Raw genomic sequence first — 18,744 nt, 5'->3', positions numbered from 1 at the left:
ACCCTCGGGGAGGCTCCCTCCTTTAACCCCTTGATCAATCCTGAACAGCATACATCTACATCTACATTGATACTCCGCAAGCCACCCAACGGTGTGTGGCGGAGTGTAGAATGAAATTGTCACTCTACAGAGGAGTGTGCGCTGATATGAAACTTCCTGACAGATTAGAACTTCTTCTGAAACTGCCGGACCGAGACTCGAACTCGGGACCTTTGCCTTTCGCGGGCAAGTGCTCCACCAACTGAGCTACCCAAGCACAAGTTTGGAAGGTAGGAGATGAGGTACTGGCAGAAGTACATCTGTGAGGACGGGGCATGAGTCGTGCTTGGGTAGCTCAGTTGGTAGAGCACTTGCCCGCGAAAGGCAAAGGTCCCGAGTTCGAGTCTCGGTCCGGCAGTTTCAGAAGAAGTTCTAATCTGTCAGGAAGTTTCAGCATAACAGTCCATCGAACACATCACAATAATGTATATTTAGTCATTCGAAAAGAATGAAATGCAAAACGATAACATAAAATTTAAATTTAAAAGTCAATGAGGCAAAAATCAAAAATGAAAAGGAAGAACTGAAGAAATCTCAGCTTGCGAATTTTATAATTCTTGTTTCTATACCATAGTTTATCTTTCAGCAGGTAACTTATGTGCTGTGCAGGATAATGGTAATATGATGACAGTGTAAGGATACAAAAGTATTAAGTCACAATTTAAGGAATGAATCGAACCAAGCTTGTATAAAATTAATACACACTCAATTAAACAACACAGGTTGTTTCTTGTAATATAAGGGAAGTTTACAGTGATAAGGTGACAGAGTACAAGAGACACAAATTACGTTAACAATATTATGTAATCTACATATATTCCTTCCACGACAAACCAATAACAACAATTGTCTCAAAGAGTAATTTCTGTCAGAAGTGAAAACTCATGCGATGTTTGTGGTAAAAAGTGTTCCGTGTTCAGAGGCCATTACTTACATTGTGCGATATCACCAAACAGTATCTACGGACTTGTATCTGTATCGCTGCATTTTAACTAATGTTGTTATGTATGATTAGCAAATTCTGAGTAAATAAAGTTCCATGTTGACTGACGTTAATTATTTTTTCGTCTAAAACGTGTGACAGCACGAGGGACGGAATATTAGGTAATTTCTGGGACACCTGCAGTAATTCATGAGGACTTGTACATCGATTTATAGGACTAAACTCTGAAACTCCTTGTGTAACATACAACGCCCGCTCTCAGCTAAGTCATTTAAACATGGCGACCTTCAGTTTACTTGCATTCGGTATTGAAATTTCTCAACTTACTGCACGTATATTTGAGTAGAAGGCAGAAGGTAGAAGAATAATTTTTCATCTACGTAACACGTGCACTGACCTCTAGAGAGAACGTTTAACATTAAGGCTTGTCCAGTGGTGCCACCTTTCAGCGACGTCACATGTACAACTAAACATGGGCAAAGGTACTGAACAACAGATAGTCTCTTCAAGCTGAAAAGTAAATGAGAAACACATTCCAGTACTACACGATTCGTTAGTTAAATAATTTTTTTCACGATTTCACGCCCAATATTGAGATAGAACACGTTAGCAATCGATTTCTGGAAACAATGGATAGTTTAACGACCTTGGATGACGTTGTCCAAGACTTACTTCACGACGCAGAATTCGAAGCTCACATCTTAGCGTGTGAAGCCTATAAAAACTCTGTAAAGGGGAGAGATCCATCAGTCTGCTGTGCTCGCTCAGCAAGATTGTTGAGAAGGTAATACTAAAACGTATCACTAGGCATTGCATCGCCAACGACACCCTAAGACCGGAGCAATTCGGCTTTAGGAATCACCACTCGACAACACAACAGCTCCTCCGCGTAGTCGAACATATAACACACGGCTACAACATGAACAAAGCCACAGGGGCCGTGTTCCTAGACATCGAAAAGGCTTTCGATCGTCTCTGGCACAACGGACTCATACGCAAACTAAGCGAAGCTGGTTTCCCAGACGGACTCGTACGTCTCATACACTCATATCTCACGAACAGATGTTTCAACACTAACGTGCAGGATAAACAATCAACACAACACGGTATCCAAGCTGGAGTACCCCAAGGAAGCATTCTGGGGCCCATCTTGTTTAACCTGTACATTAATGACTACCCAGCGACACGAAACACGACGTTAGCCGTCTACGCGGATGACACAGCCATCCTCGCGCAAGACTGGAAACCGTCGAACATCAACTCACGAATACAGACAGCACTCAGAACAGCTGAGCCTTGGCTGGAGCGATGGCGTATTAAAGTAAACGTCGACAAGTGCGAAGCAGTTCTGTTCACACGCAGACCGAAACTACTGCGCAAACACCAACACTGTAGACCGATAACACTACATACACGCCCAATACGTTTCCGAGAGAAAGTCAGATACCTTGGTGTCTGGCTGGACCGGAAACTTACATGGGGGGACCACATCGAATACGTTGCCAACCGAGCGCACGCGAGGCTCAAACAGCTCTACCCAATGCTCCACAGGGAAAGCACACTGAATAGGAGGGTGTCGAGGTCCTTATACACGACACTGATTAGACCTCTGATGACGTACGCAGCTCCCGTCTGGGGATATGCAGCTCCCACACGACTGCGCCGCCTGCAGATCATACAGAACAAAGTGCTACGAATCATTAGCAATGCTCCACGCTACACACGCACCGTGGATCTTCACCATGAATACCGCCTTGATACCCTCAAGGAAGTATTCAAGAAACACGCCACACGACTATACAGGAACTCGAGACACTCGAACAATCCTTTCATCCTTACTCTGGGAAACTACGATCACAACCACAGGTGGAAACACAAGCGACCAAAGACACTGCTAGCTAGGGCATAACCACCTATGGTAAACTAACATACGCAAACAGCGACAAACGTCGGTAAGCCCCTGCATATCAGCAATACTGACTGGCAACTACCAGCTGCTACTAGAGCCGACCAACAGGCCACAGCAGGGACACCGACGAGCTCGCCCACAGACGCACGAACAATCTCCCAACACTCCCTCACACTGTGCCTCCGGTATATGACCTATCGGACACAAGACCGATAACAAACATAACTGTTGCAGGTTGCAGGACGCTGAACGAGGACTCTGTACCAGCACCCAGCGCCAGCCGCCGAGCAGCACAAACGCACAACGTCAAGGTATCGACATGCATGATACCCACTACTAACAAAGCCTATCCTTGCACAACCTATCGCAGGCAGCAAGACAACCGCTACTGCTCTTGCCGCCCGACCTAACTTTCGCAGAGGTTTTTTTCCCTTGGCTCTTGCCTTGGCACTTTTTTTCCTCTGCCCTTCAAACCGCTACCCTTCGTCAGATTTCGACCAATCTATCTCCAGATGAGCGCGTATTAATGGTTAACCCTAACCAGACGTACGCAAACATCGCAGTACCCACATCCTGCGACACCTCACTTTAGTGAATACTAACCCTTATGCAGAGATGGCAGTAGACCTTTTGTGTTGGCCATCATGCCGGTGTGGGCGTGGAGGGACTCCACCTCTTGTAAAAAAAAAAAAAAAAAAAAAGAGAGATTCTGGAGGCAAAATACAATACTGAGGGGAAGATTTTCAGATGCCACCGCCTACAGGATGACTACTGGGGTTTTTACACATCCGTGTAGCTACGGTGTTCGACTGCCACTGAGCAAATTATAGCCATTTCCGGTAACATTAAGCACTGGCTTCGTTTCTGCGAACATTTCGAGCCCTATGTCGAGGCAGACTTCATAGCTACCCTCTACAGCCGGCCGTAGTGGCCGAGCGGTTCTAGGCGCTACAGTCTGGAACCGCGCGACCGCTACGGTCACAGGTTCGAATCCTGCCTCGGGCATGGATGTGTGTGATGTCCTTAGGTTAGTTAGGTTTAAGTAGTTCTAAGTTCTCGGGGACTGATGATTTCATAAGTTAAGTCCCATAGGGCTCAGAGCCATTTGAACCATTTTGAACCCTCTACAATGGTATTACGGACAATAAACGGAAAAAGTTGCAGCATACAACTCTAGTGAAGAAGCACTGTCTCACGTAGTTATATAAAAAATTCAATCGCTACTTATCTTTTCGATGGCTGCAGTAATAGGCCAGGGGCCGTAATTATCTACCCATTACTGTCGAATAAAGACATTAGCATGACGTAAGTTGGACACACTGAAATAGTTTAACTGACATTGCTCTTTCTTTTAGATTCACAATTTTAACAGTTTCAACAAGCAGTGTACATACGCCATGACCTTACGGAACCGATTAATAATCACTAGCCCACATGGCGCCAGCGATGACATCCAAAGACGATCGTACACCAAACATACATATCTTCACTGTTTAGACAAATAAATAAGGTTTTCTCTGACCATACGAGGACGTTAACAAAATACGTGTTCATATAGTAATTTGTTTCATTAGATAATTTTCATTTTGCAAGATATACCAATGTATTCATTTTTATTTGAATTGATCATAAGAAATACTAAGACGCCTAGTTTGCTGGAGTGAACGTTTTTTCGTATAAAAAGCGTACTGAATAATCTTACATATCAAATAAGATAAACAGTTAGGAATAATGGATAAATGCAATAAAAAACAAGTTCCCCAGCAAAACAAGATTGGTAACAGATTTAAAGGGACCTGGCTTCGGCCGATTCAGTACAGGACAGAGAGAGTCAATGTAGTGTTGTTACAGACTTAACTTGTCAATTGTTACGAAACATATATTTATTCATGGGCATCTGGAAGGAAATCCAAGAATTTGGCGCAAGACATCAGTGTAATTACATCTGCCAATTGACAAATCAAGGAAAAGTTATATATTGATACGGTGACAGGAATCCAATTATCCTGGCGCATCTTCACTATCTGGAAGATCTGTAACATCTGATTCCCCCAGATTCTCTTAACTTGTCGAATATTGAATGCAATAAGCACAATCAAGCTCTGCAGTCACTAGGGGAATACACAGAGGCTTATGGTACGAGTTTTAATTCCAAGATACTTTGCACTTTCTCGTAAGATATGTGTCGATGCTGGATAATTCAAGCGAAGAGGGAACAGTTGTCAGAAGGGAACATCCTGAAATAGATGGATTTCTTGTTAGAAGAAATATATGGAGCACTAATGGCGCAAACGTGTCATGGGAAAACTGCATACTATCATTATACCGTCTAAAACAGCCCTCAGCGTTCAATCAGGTCTGGACGTACGGTACCCATGTTCATACAGAAGGTAGTAGACTACTGTGTGTTTTGCAAACAGCGTAGTTGCTGACCAGAAGATTTCAAGAAGGTGAAGGGTATTCATGACCGCCTCAAGATTCTGAGATACAATAATAGGTGCTTTCTTGGCCTCAACGTGGGTTATACAGAAAATGTGTTAAGAAAGAAAGAGCATTTTGTCTCTTTTTGTATTAAAGCTGCCACTAGCTAGCCTGCGGAAATTCAGAGTATTCTGCTTCATTAGACATTCTTGCCGAACGCAGTTCAGTCTGCGATATGAATACCGCATCGACTTACCTCCAGCCAGCCTGAATGTATGTACCAGGGTGCACAAGTGTGAGAGAATCACACGCTGTGTTTTAGGTAGTGGTAGCCAGGGTAGCTTCACCAGCATGTCACTGATCGACAGTTTACAACTGGAAGTTGTTTCGAATCACCCACTGGCAGTTGATATCTTTGTCTTCATTCACTGCTTCACACTCACTTCAGATGGTCCACCTGCCATTGAGAAGCACGTGGAACAAGGCTCACATTACAGTTAACACATTCGGATTTTTCATTCCTCTTCAGCAAAGAAATATAGCCCCACTGCCAGACGAATGGATAAAACCACACAGACACTTCCAAGTCACTGTCCTTGATTTTACAGAGATTAAGATGCCTATGTAGGATGTACAACTAAATGCTATATTCTACTGTTCGCCCATGTTATGACTAGAGCCATTCTCCTAGAACTATTCCACAACTCAAGAACTACTAAGACTTTTAGCAGACACGGTGTTTCACACACATCTACAGTCATAATTCCCAAACATTCCATGCAGCCAACGAAGAGGTAACAGTACTGTGAACGGCCGTCCATATTGATAAGACCCACCAATATATCTCGCACAACAAAGAATAATGTGGAATTTTATAGCCAGTGTGTTGCTTTGCGGGTAGGTTTCCGAGAGACAATGGTCATTTCAGCCAAAATATGTCTCAGAAAAGTAACCTGGGGCTCCAAAATGGACGAAGAAAGGATACAGATTGCGCTCATGAGTATTGAAGCAGCCTTCAACTAGAGAATGGTTTAAATGGATCTAAGCAGTATGGGACTTAACATCTAAGGTCATCAGTCCCCTACACTTAGAACTACGTAAACATAACTAACCTAAGGACATCACACACATCTATACCCGAGGCAGGATTCGAACCTGCGACCGTAACAGCCGCGTGATCCCGGACTAAAGCGCCTAGAACCACTCGGCCACAGCGGCTGGCCAACTAGAGGAGTCAGTCTCCGTAGCTAAGAGGCCAGCTTGTCTGGCTGCTATGCATGGAACCGGATTCGATTCCCGGTACTGTCATGGATTGTTCTTGCGAGGACTGGAGAGGGGTTCCCTCAGCCTCATGATGCCTATTGACGAGCTACTAGTGTGGGACGTAGGAGCTCCAAGATCAAGAAAACGGACAAAGGTGGGGAGAATGGTGTGCTGACCCCACACTTTTCCATACCACATACGAGTGACGCCATTGGCAGAAGATGATAAGGCGGTCGGTCCATTCCAACTGTCACCTGTGGGCCAGAATGGTGGATATCACGCTTCTCCATTCTCGCGGCTGCACCTGTCTACACACATTATCTTTCCAAAAAGCATTTCTTTAGGAGTCATACAATGGAGTTTTACAACAGGTAGGCGGGCTCTTGGGCTGGTCAGTGTGTAAAGATGGGCCGAAGTGAATTCTGAGCTTTCTCCTTGCGCTGAAAGAGGGCTCTCAGGGCTCCAAACACTTTTATTACCCTTCCAGGTCCTTTAAGTAACTACGTTGCTCAAGCCAACTAGGAAGTTTCCAAGGCTGCAGAAAATAACAGGCCCCTCACTGTAATAAAAGGAAGGGAAGACAGGTGATAGCTAACAGGGCTGTCTACAGTTACGATGCAGGGTAAAAGGGGTGACACTGACCATGGGGATGCGCAAATAACTTCTGAAATATGTTGATTGACATTTTGAGGTAAATTGGCACGTAACATGTGCGATGGCGTATTTGTATTGTACGACTACGAGAGAAGAGAGAGGGTGAAACAATCAGTGTACTCCAGGCGGACAACCGAGCTTAATGCCCCTATCTGGTGGACAGACTAGCATCAGCAGTGTCGCATGGCCGTACTTGATGGAAAACTCTGAAGAGGTTTGAAATTTAATGCCGTACATTGATGGCAAGGCTGATGATAAAGAACCTTACACTAAAGCCTCACCTGTTCTTGCAGCTCAGATGATGGTAGTGAAAATTTCCTTCTGCATCAGTATTCAGACTGGCGTAGAGTGCCACTACATAAGCTTGCGTTTGACATATTTTAGTAATCTTAATTGCATTAAGTGTTTTGTGATTGGACTAAATCGACGTTACGGACGCCATTTGTTCACAATATCGATGATTCTTTGGCTGCAGATCTTCATTGTTGTTGTTGTGGTCTTCAGTCGAGAGACTGGTTTGACGCAGCTCTACGTGCTACTCTATCCTGTACAAGTTTCTTCATCTCCGAGTACCTACTGCAACCTACATTCTTCTGAAACTGCTTAGTGTATTCATCTCTTGGTCTCCCTCTACGATTTTTACCCTCCCTGCTGACCTCCAATACTAAATTGGTGACCCCTTGATGCCTCACAACATGTCCTACCAACCGATCCCTGCTTCTAGTCAAGTTGTGCCACAAACTTCTCTTCTCTCCAGTTTTATTCAATGCCTCCTTATTAGTTATGTGATCTACCCATCTAATCTTCAGCATTATTCTGTAGCACCACATTTCGAAAGCTTCTATTATCTTCTTGTCTAAGCTATTTATCGTCCACCTTTCACTTCCATACAAATACTTTTAGAAACGACTTCCTGACACTTAAATCTATACTCGATGTTAACAAATTTCTCTTCTTCAGAAACGCTTTCCTGGCCATTGCCAGTCTGCATTTTATATCCTCTCTACTTCGACCACCATCAGTTATTTTGCTCCCCAAATACCAAAATTAATCTACTACTTTAAGAGTCTCATTCCCTAATCTAGTTCCCTCAGCATCATCCAATTTCATTCCAGTACATTCCATTATCCTCGTTTTGCTTTTGTTGATATTAATCTTATATCCTCAAGGCACTGTCCATTCCGTTTAACTGCTCTTCCAGGTCCTTTGCTGTCTCTGACAGAATTAAAATGTCATCGGCAAACCTCAAAGTTCTTATTTCTTCTCCAAGAATTTTAATTCCTACTAAACATTCTTCTTTTGTTTCCTTTACTGCTTGCTCAATATACACATTGAATAACATCGGGGATAGGCTACAACTCTGCCTCACTCCCTTCCCAACCATTGCTTCCCTTTCGTGCCCCTCGACTCTTATAACTGCCATCCGGTTTCTGTACAAATTGTAAATAGCCTTTCGCTCCCAGTATTTGACCCCTGCCACCTTTAGAATTTGAAAGAGAATGTTCCAGTCAACGCTGTCTAAAGCTTTCTCTAGGTAGGGTTGCTTTTCCTTAATCTATCTTCTAAGATAAGACGTAGGGTTGGTATTGCCTCAAATGTTCCGACATTTCTACGGAATCAGAACTGATCTTCTCCGAGGTCGGCTTCTACCATTTCTCCCATTCGTCTGTAAAGAAGTCGTGTTAATATTTTACAGCCGTGACTTATTAAACCGATAGTTCGTAATTTTCACACCTGATAACACTGTCTTTTTTTATATAGCAAAGACAGCCCACTGGTTGCAATGGATTTTATAGTCGAATTGACCATGGTTTTGACTCATAAACTAAGGGAGTCTTCATCAGAATTTATATTACATACGTAAGAAGCTGAGCATAACAGCTCTCGTCATACAATTTTAACACCAAAAAGGCCACGTCATATAATAAAACATTCTACGTAAAAGTTTTACTGTCATTTCTAGTTATAAATTAAAGATTGCCGCTAAGGGCTACTTGTGTATACTGAAACAGGTGGCATCAGACTCACTGATGCCACCTGTTTCACTATACACAAGCAGCTGGTGTCCGGATACTTTTGATCACATAATGTATCTCCCATTTTATCTTCATCTACGTCCTCTCCCGTTTCAATAACACTGTCCTCAAGTACATCGCCCTTGTATAGACCCACTACATACTTCTTCCACCTTCTGTTTTCTCTTCTTTACTTAGAATTGGTTTTCCATCTGAGGTCTTGATATTCATACAAGTGGTTCTCTTTTCTCCAAAGGTCTCCTTAATTTTCCTGTACGATTTATCTATCTTAACCCTAGTGATATATGCCTCTACATCCTTACATTTGTCCTCTAGCCATCCCTTCTTAACCATTTTGCTCTTCCTGTTGATCTCATTTTTGAGACGTTTGTATTCCTGTTTGCCTACTTTATTAACTGCATTTTTAAATTTTCTTTCATCACTTTAATTCAGCATTTCTAAGGCTACCCAAGAATTTCTACTAGCACTCGTCTTTTACCTACTTATCCTATGCTACCTTCACTAGTTTATTTCTCAAAGCTACCCATTCTTCTTCTACTGTATTTCTTCCGCCTGGTCTTGTCAGACGTTCCCAAATGTCCTCTCTGAAACTCTGTACAGCCTCCGATTCTTTCAATTTATGCAGGTCCCATCTCCTTACATTATTACCTTTTTGCAGTTTCTTCGGTTTTAATCTACAGTTCATAACCAATAGATTGTGGTCAGAGTTCACATCTGCCCCTGGAAATATCTTAAATTTTAAAACCTGGTTTCTAAATCTGTCTTACCGTTATATAATGTATCTGAAGGCTTCCAGTGTCTCCAGGCCTCTTCCACGTATACAGCCTTCTTTCATGATTCTTGAACCAAGTGTTAGCTATGATTAAGTTATGCTCCGTAAAAAATTCTACCAGGCGGCGTCCTCTAACATTCCTTCCATATTCGCCTACTACTCTTCCTTCTCTTCCTGTTCTTGCTATCGGATTCCAGTCCCCCATGACTATTAAATTTTCGTCTCCCTTCACTATCCGAATAATTTTTTATCTCATCATACATTTCATCAATCTCTTCCTCATCTGCGAAGCTAGTTGCCATATAAACTTGTACTATTGTGGTAGGCGTGGGCTTCGTGTCTATCTTGGCGACAATAATGCGTTCGCTAAGCTGTTCTTAGTAGCTTACCCGAACTCCTATTTTTTTATTCATTATTGAACCTACTCCTGCATTATCCCTCTTTCATTTTGTATTTATAACCCTATATTCACCAGACCAGAAGTCTTTTTCCCCCTGCCATCGAAGTTCACTAATTCCGTCTATATCTAACTTTAACCTATCCATTTCCATTTTTAAATTTTCTGACCTTCCTGCCCGATTAAGGGATCTGACTTTCCATCCTCCGACACATAGAACGCCAGTTTTCTTTCTTCTGATAACGACGTCCTCCTGAGTAGTCCCCGCCCAGAGATCCGAATGGGGGCCTATTTTACCCCCGGAATATTTTACCCAACAGGACGCCATCATCATTTAACCATACAGTAAAGCTGCATGCCCTCGGGAAGAACTACGGTTGAAGTTTCCCCTTGCCTTCAGCCGTTCGCAGTACCAGCAAAGCAAGGCCATTTTGGTTAATGTTACAAGGCCAGATCAGTCAATAGTCCAGAGTGTTGCCCCTGCAACTACTGAAAAGGCTGCTGCCCCTCTTCAGGAACCACACGTGTGTCTGGCCTTTCAGCTGATACCCCTCCGTTCTGGTTGCACCTACGGTACGGTTATCTGTATCGCTGAGGCACGCAAGCTTCCCCACCAACGGTAAGGTCCATCGTTCATGGTGTCCCGTGGGTGGGGGGGGGGGGGGGGAGGGGGGGGGAGGGTGGCGGCAGATCTTCATATGTTATTGTAAACTTTGACAGTATTGTCGTTGTCAGCTAGTATGTAAAAAGTGGCTCTGTAAGACTGAAATTACTAGTTGCTAACGGCTAAGAGTCATCTAGCGTACACTATTCTATTTTTATGGTACATAGTGTTTTGAAGGTTATTATGGAGCAAGTTTTTATTGGACATGCAGCTGTATCCTGTTTTAATTTACTGTATTTTTGATACATTGATGCACAGCTTTGTGAGCACTTTCCAGATGATTGTTCGCACACATGTGTTTCCTTGTTTTAAAGGCTTGTTTGTGTATACTACACATGTTTTTCTGTTTCTCTATTTTATAGTCTTCCGTGATGATAGTTACTAAAAATGGAAACGGTTGAGAAGAAAGTTATATATGCACAGCAGGTTGCCCAAAATGATTTTCTTCAGACTTTAGTTTATGTTTCTGGTTATTTTTAACTTTCTTGCCGGCCAGTGTGGCCGAGCGGTTCTAGGCATCTCAGTCTGGAACCACTTGAACCATTTTTAACTTTCTTAGTTTGTTATACTTGTACGCAAAACCCTTGCATTGTCTGGTGCCAGCACTTTTTTTGGTATCAGTTTTTGGTGAATTGTATCAGTCATGATTTATGCGGTTAAATGGTACCATTTATAACTGATAAAGTATAACCACCACTACTTCACTTCTGAAAAGTGTTGTAACGAGATCAACAAGGAAATAACCATGAATGACGTCACGGTAGGAGAGAGCAAGTATATTTATCGTCCGAGCAACGAAGCCTTTTCTCAGATGATTTTCGTTTCGTGTTAAAAGAAAACAAAAAGTCGCATGAGATTAGAAGGCATTTTGTCGGAACTTGGTGTTAACTGATTTTTCATGTTAAGCAATTCGGTGTTAAACGTTTCTCGCTGCAGTTTAATGCGAACGGCTGGAGCGCTGGAGCAATTACCGCAGTCGTCGCGAGGATTTTGGCCGGGGCGCGGGCGCCCAGCTGGTACGCGGCGGTGGCCCTCCTACATATTTATGGCGCGCAATTTGCCAGGACTAATGTAGATGCGCGTCCCGGCCTATGCAGATGTGCAGGATGAGTAATGGCACGCCAGCGCCGCGCCCGGCACACCAGCGCCGCCTACAACGCGACTCGCCGTTTCCGGGAAATCGACCGCTCGTCATGCAGTCTGGCGGACCGTAATCGGCCTGCAGCCGCAGCTGCAGCACGACCACACGACCGCAAAGATGGCAACGCCACGCGAAACGTGACTGTACGCAGTTAAGCCAAGTGGTCATTCACAAATAAGTTGAGCAACAAACAGGTCGGTCAACCTAATTTTGTGAATGCAAGTAGGAGACTAAACTCGTTCGCACCTGTTAATCAAAGAATCATATAAATCCACGTGGGACATAACCAATAAAACGACATTCGTATCCGAAACACTTTTTTAATCATTTAAAAAAAAAAAGCACTCCGTCTTCAGGCCACGAGTGGCCTACCGGGACCATCCGACCGCCGCGTCATCCTCACTGGAGGATGCGGATAGGAAGGGGCGTGGGGTCAGCACACCGCTCTCTCCGTCGTTGGTATTCTTGACCGAGCCGCTATTAATCGGTCGAGTAGCTCCTCAATTGGCATCACGAGGCTGAGTGCACCCCGAAAAATGGCAACAGCGCATGGCGGCCTGGGTGGTCACCCAGCCAAGTGCCGACCACTCCCGACATCGCTTAACTTCGGTGATCTATCGGGAATCGGTGTATCCACTGCGGCGAGGCCGTTGCTTTGCTTTGCTAAAGTATTCTTCACTGGCATTAATTTTGGTTGCCCATTGACATTTTGTACGTTCACTGAGAGATAAAATGAATTCACACACCCAAAGTTTCTTTATTCTACGAGAAAGAACTCAATGCGTAAACAAAAGCAAGTCGCAAAAACATAAATACGAGATGCGTTGAAGAAGTAATGCAACACATGCTTTCTCTCGGCCAATTTCGGCTGAAAAAAAAAAGGCGGAATTTGTTGTGGGACATCGTGGAATATTCCCGCTTCATCCCCTATAGAATCATGAAGTTCCGCAGAGGGCGGCGCTCTACGTAGTCTTCAAAATGGCGTTTGTAAGGGAGGTGTACTCCAAGCAAAGAGCTGTCATTGAGTTTCTTCAGGCGGAAGACCACTGCAACGCAGACGCTCATAGGCGCCTGCAGATTGTGTACGGAGACCTGCCAGAGAACAAAAGCTCGATGAGTCGTTGGGCTAGGCGGCTGTCACCAGCACAACAAGTTTGCACATACCGGTCCCATCTTCCACGTGCCAGGTGGCCGCTCTCAGCTGCGACTCCTTCAGCATTGGAACGTGCGGACATTTTCATTCGAGGTGATGAAAATGAAATGTCGTGTGGCTAGGGCCTCCCGTCGGGTAGACCGTTCGCCTAGTGCAGGTCTTTCGAGTTGACGCCACTTCGGCGACCTGCGCGTCGATGGGGATGAAATGATGATGATTAGGACAACACAACACCCAGTCCCTGAGCGGAGAAAATCTCCGACCCAGCCGGGAATCGAACTCGGGACCTTAGGATTGACATTCTGTCACTCTGACCACTTTTTTTTTTTTTTTTGAGCCCTGCACGGATTTTTTTTAACCCTTGCCACTTTTTTTGACCGCCTTTTTTTTACCATCTTAAATGTCATACATCTATACAAATACATAAATAAGATTTACATACAAGTTAAAAAAAATTCCAAGCGGTTTTTTTTTGGGGGGGGGGACAGGAAGGCAGGGTAAACAAACGATCTTTATTCGTACAATTGTACTATCTTAGGGATAAGAAAAGGATCGAGACAGCAAAAACAAAGCAAAAACAATTTGGAAACCAGAAAATCAACGTAAAGGCCGCCCTTTTCTTTTGTGTAACATGAATAAAGTAAATGACAATCCCAGTCACGGGCGGGAGTGAAAATGAAGTTATCACCTGCATCACAATCCTTGCAGCACACGGTGTCGCATCATAAATCTGGCAGACAGCCATATAATCTTGACCATTTCTGCCTTTGTGGGTCGCATATAATTCTCCTGCGTCGACCAGGTAGGGGCCAGTTTTCTTCTCAGTGTGCTGTATGCCAATATAACTGAACCGCGCAGTACTGTCTCTACTCGTTCTGCTGCAGGAGTCTTCTCAGTTCTGGGACACCCCAGCTGTCGGGCGGATTGTGAAAAACACTTCCTAAAAATTGGAAAAGTAAGTCCTGTATCTCGTATGACTCCGTATGAGCTCGTGTTGTTCTTGTAAATACATCCAATAATCCTTCACGGACTTAATATCGTACGAATACAAATATTTCGTCGCATGTCCAGCGATCCAATTGACAGCATACGTCTTTTGTTTGGGAAAAAATGTCTTGTCCGGAAGAAAAAGTACATCTGATGTGATTTCTGTGTAGTTAGTGCGCCGAAGGAAGGCCAATATTCGACGCGTCAGCATCCAGACGTCCCTCGCTGCGCCACACACTAAACCCTGTTCTTCCGTTGCTAACAGGCCACAGTTTGTGCAAAGAGGAGAATCGACCATATGAATTGTATGTAATCGACTCCTGGTCACAAGTTTACGGTTTATAAGAATGTACCACATCGATCTCGCTGCTGTTGACAGTAATGGAGTATGCACTGCACACCAAATGTGGTTCCACGTTCTCGTCGGGTATTTGAATTCCATTACGTTGCGAGCATGGTGATCCATCAAGCACCTATAGATCTCCCGAGTCGTGGGTATTCTCGTCGAAGGTACTTTCAGACGAACATAACTGTAATCAACAAGAAATGAGGCAATGTGTGCAAGAGAAGGCGAAATATTGCCCACCGCAATAGGGGGTTCGTACGAAGGCGGAACAAGTACTTCTATCAGAGCTGACGTTATGGTGTGCTTTCGTTGTTGCCAATTTCGTATCATCGATCGCATGTAAAGCGCCAGAGCTCTGTTTCGCACGTTTGTGAGGTTGAGGCCACCGTTCCGGAATTGTAGCGTTAACGTGTCATATGTGATCTTAAATAACATCCCAGTACTAACATAGTAACCAAAGGCAGCCATGAGGCGGTCTGCAATACCCTTCGGTATTGGTAGGATCTGCGCTAAATGAGGCAGTCGTGACGCTATGTGAACGTTAGTGTATGGCACACGCTGAATCATGTCAAAGGCTCTCAGTGAGTTGTTTCGTATCGCCAGACGAACATTTTGCAGAAGCCGCCGAGAACTCGCCGCCGCTGACCGCCGTAGTGAACGGGTAAATGTGATCTCCAGACATCTCAGCGATTCCACCGTCTGAAACGGTCCCGGTGTGTCTTCCAGACCCCGTCCAATGTGCATAATTTTGGATTTCGTCATGTTAATGACACTGCCTGCTGCCGTCCCGTAAGAGTCTAGGTGTTCAACAGCCTGACGCACTTCATGACCTGATCTGACAAGAAGGATCAGGTCGTCCGCATATGCGCGACAAACGAAAGAGTTCTCATTAAGCGCTATCCCAGTAAGTGAGCGCCTCATAACACACATCAGCGGCTCAAGCGCTATCGCAAACAGCATCATGGAGAGTGGGCACCCTTGTCGGACAGATCTGTTAATAGGAACCGAGCCCGCTTCCCGACCGTTTACAATCACCTTCGATGTAGCCCCTCGTATTAGCCTCATAATGATGGATATGAAAACAGGTGGAATCTCCATTCGGCTCATGACTGACGCCAAGAAGTCAGGGTTTATCCTGTCGAACGCACGATCGAAGTCCACAGATATCATCGCTGCTCGCATTTTACACGTTTCCGCAAGGGCGATAACGTCACGGTATTCACTTAACGCCGAGGAGATGTTGCTTCGCACCCCTAGGCAAGCCTGATCAGGGGATATTGTCCTGGATATCGCCAGCTTGAGACGAGACGCCAGTAGCCGTGCAAAAATTTTATAATCGGTGTTTAGCATAGTGAGAGGCCGATATTGATTAACACTGCGACTCCCCGCCATCTTCGGGATGGGAAGAAGAAAGCCCGTCACAAAATCCGACGGTAGGCGCATGTTCGGACTCATCGCCTCGTTGTACATCGACACCAACTGTGGCATCATCATGTCCACGAATTCTCGATAAAACCCTAGCGTAATCCCATCTGGCCCCGGTGATTTATGGGCCTCTCTTTTTGTGAGTGCCACCTTTATATCGTCTTCTGTGAGTGGCTCCATAAGCGCTGCCTTATCCGTCTCTGTCAGTGTCGTTTGCAGATGTTGCAGTATCTCTTTCCCTACCTGACGGTCCGTCGGTGTACCGGCATAGAGATGGCGGAAATGCTCTAAAAATTCATTGGCAATGTCCTGTTGTGTTGTCAGTTGACGGCCATCTAAACCGTGGAGCACTGTTACCAATGCCCGGCGGTAACGTTTATGTTCCCGCGACACATGGTGCATCGAGGTACGTTCCCCAGTGATGGTGTCAAGACATCTTGCCCGTATTGGGATGCCACCCAGTCGTCGTCGCGTGATCGATAGGATTTGTGCCTTGACACGATGAACTTCCGCATGATGTTCTGCAGACGGCACCTGGAAGGACAGCTCACGAAGCATGGTGTGATAATAATCAAGAGTGTCTCTCTGCCATCTCGTCTTATCCCGACCATACTGTATTAGAACTCTTCTTATTGCCGGCATAGTGCACTCGAGCCACCATTGAAGCACGGAGGTATACGTTGGTAGACGGCGTTGACATGTGGCCCATACCTCCTCGACTCTCTGACGACATTCGGGGTCCGCCAAAAGGGACGAATTGAGCTTCCATGTCCCGCGGCTTCTCCACACACTTTGCCTAGGGAGTGATATGGTACAAATGTAAGCCATATGATCAGTAAATACCGCAGGCCATCGTTCCGCGTCGACCACCTTATTCTGTAGGCCAACCGAAACATATATTCGATCGAGTCTGCTCGCCGAGTGACTGGTAAAAAAAGTATATCCCTCACGGTGTCTATGAATCATGTCCCAGGTGTCGCTTAACTCCAGATCCCGGCATAGCACATGCAATTCACAAGTATTGTAATGTGGTGTCTGGTCTTTTCGGGCTAAAACACAATTGAAGTCACCACCTATAATGAAATGATCGAATCTGCCGGTAAATAAGGGCACAATCTCTTCCGAATAATATCTCGCACGCGCCCGTCTGTTGTCTGTGCTGGAAGGGGCATAAACATTGAGAATGCGAATTCCATTAACAGTTATCGCCAGTCCTCGTGCCGAAGCTAGATAAGCCAGGTCTCGGACCGGAATCCCGTCCCGGACCAATATCGCCGTTCCACTGTCGTTGTTCGAGTGCGGCGAGGTGTAGGAGATGTATCCATGTACTTCCTGGAACTCAGGAATGTAAATTTCCTGCACCATCAGTATATCCACATCCGACGCGTATATAATGTCCCTAAACAACTGCTGTTTCATGGGCGATCTAATGGTATTTACATTCACTGTCCCTATTCTGTATGCCTGGGGTCGAGCAGCTGTCATCTCCACATGATGTTAAAATGACAAAGTTTCACCGTGTCGATAGTCCCTTTGCACATCCGCCGAGGGTCGCCCGAGGAACGTGTCCCTGCGGCATTAGGTTTCTTGAGATGCGGACGGATGCAAGGCCCCACCAATAGAATGGTCCGCATCGGTGATTTCGTCGTCCTGCTCATACCAGCTGATACTATTGGTGTGCTCCAAATTTTCCTGTGCGGCATTGATGTGTGACATCTGTTGTTCTTTCGCAGCTGTAGATTCCACCGCCGAAGGGGTAGCAGGCCCCTGAGCGGCTGCGTCGTCTGAACGATATGACATCATTTCACCGTCCGAATTCATATGATCTGCGACATCCGAAGCTTGTGGTTCCATGTCAGACAAGTCCATAGTGTTAGACTCATCTGGGCTCCCTAGAAGAGAAGGGAGCGTCTCCGCAGAGTTTAGTCGGCGCTTCTTGCGGCGCTTTGGCGAGCGTTGTCTGCGGGCCCTAACCTCGGCCTCTGGTGTTGGCGAATCTTGCATCTCCTGCGTTCCCGCCGCCGCCACAATGCCCTGGGGCCGTTCCACTTCAGCTTCCATGCCTATTGTGATGCTCTCATCCTCTTTCTGCGCCACCTGTAGTGTCTGAGATTGGAGGTTGGTCGGAGCCATTCCTTCTTCAGTGGCGTCCGAAGGCGCCTCAATCAACTGCGGCGTCGGTTCGATAGTGCGCTCCGACCTCGGCGTCACCTCCCGCGAAGCGCCGCCACGTAAGTCATCGGCAGTGACGTTGGTGTAGTCGGATTCTGGAGGTCTCTGCTGGGGAGTTGGACGAGTCTCCTCTGCATACACGCAGATCGAAGATGTCATTCACCACCACACCCGGAGCATCATAGATGACAATAGCTCGACAGCCGCCGATGTTGATGTACGATGGCACATGTTTCGTAAGGGCAATTCGCACCTGTCGGACACCATTGAGCACTGGATACGTGCTAAAACTTGCCCAACGTTCGGCCGTATGACAAATAACTCTGCCATATGGCTGGAGTGATTCAGTGACCAATGATTCGGGTACCTCGAAAGGCAGCTCGAAGATTCGAATCGTACGCACGCCCAGGCCCGAATGAGCG

At 45.4% G+C, this 18,744-nt stretch overlaps 1 non-coding gene across 1 annotated transcript; it reads left to right on the top strand.

The window, feature by feature from the left end:
* The first annotated feature begins 322 nt into the window (after positions 1-322).
* On the top strand, positions 323-397 carry Trnas-cga. The gene has a single exon. It is a non-coding gene; the product is annotated as a tRNA-Ser (tRNA).
* Positions 398-18,744: the final 18,347 nt, after the last annotated feature.

Source organism: Schistocerca americana, chromosome 3 (genome assembly GCF_021461395.2).
Source record: "Schistocerca americana isolate TAMUIC-IGC-003095 chromosome 3, iqSchAmer2.1, whole genome shotgun sequence".
In the NCBI taxonomy this organism is placed as follows: domain Eukaryota; kingdom Metazoa; phylum Arthropoda; class Insecta; order Orthoptera; family Acrididae; genus Schistocerca; species Schistocerca americana.
Note: the sequence above shows the minus strand (reverse complement) of the source record. Positions and strands in the feature narration are given on the sequence as shown.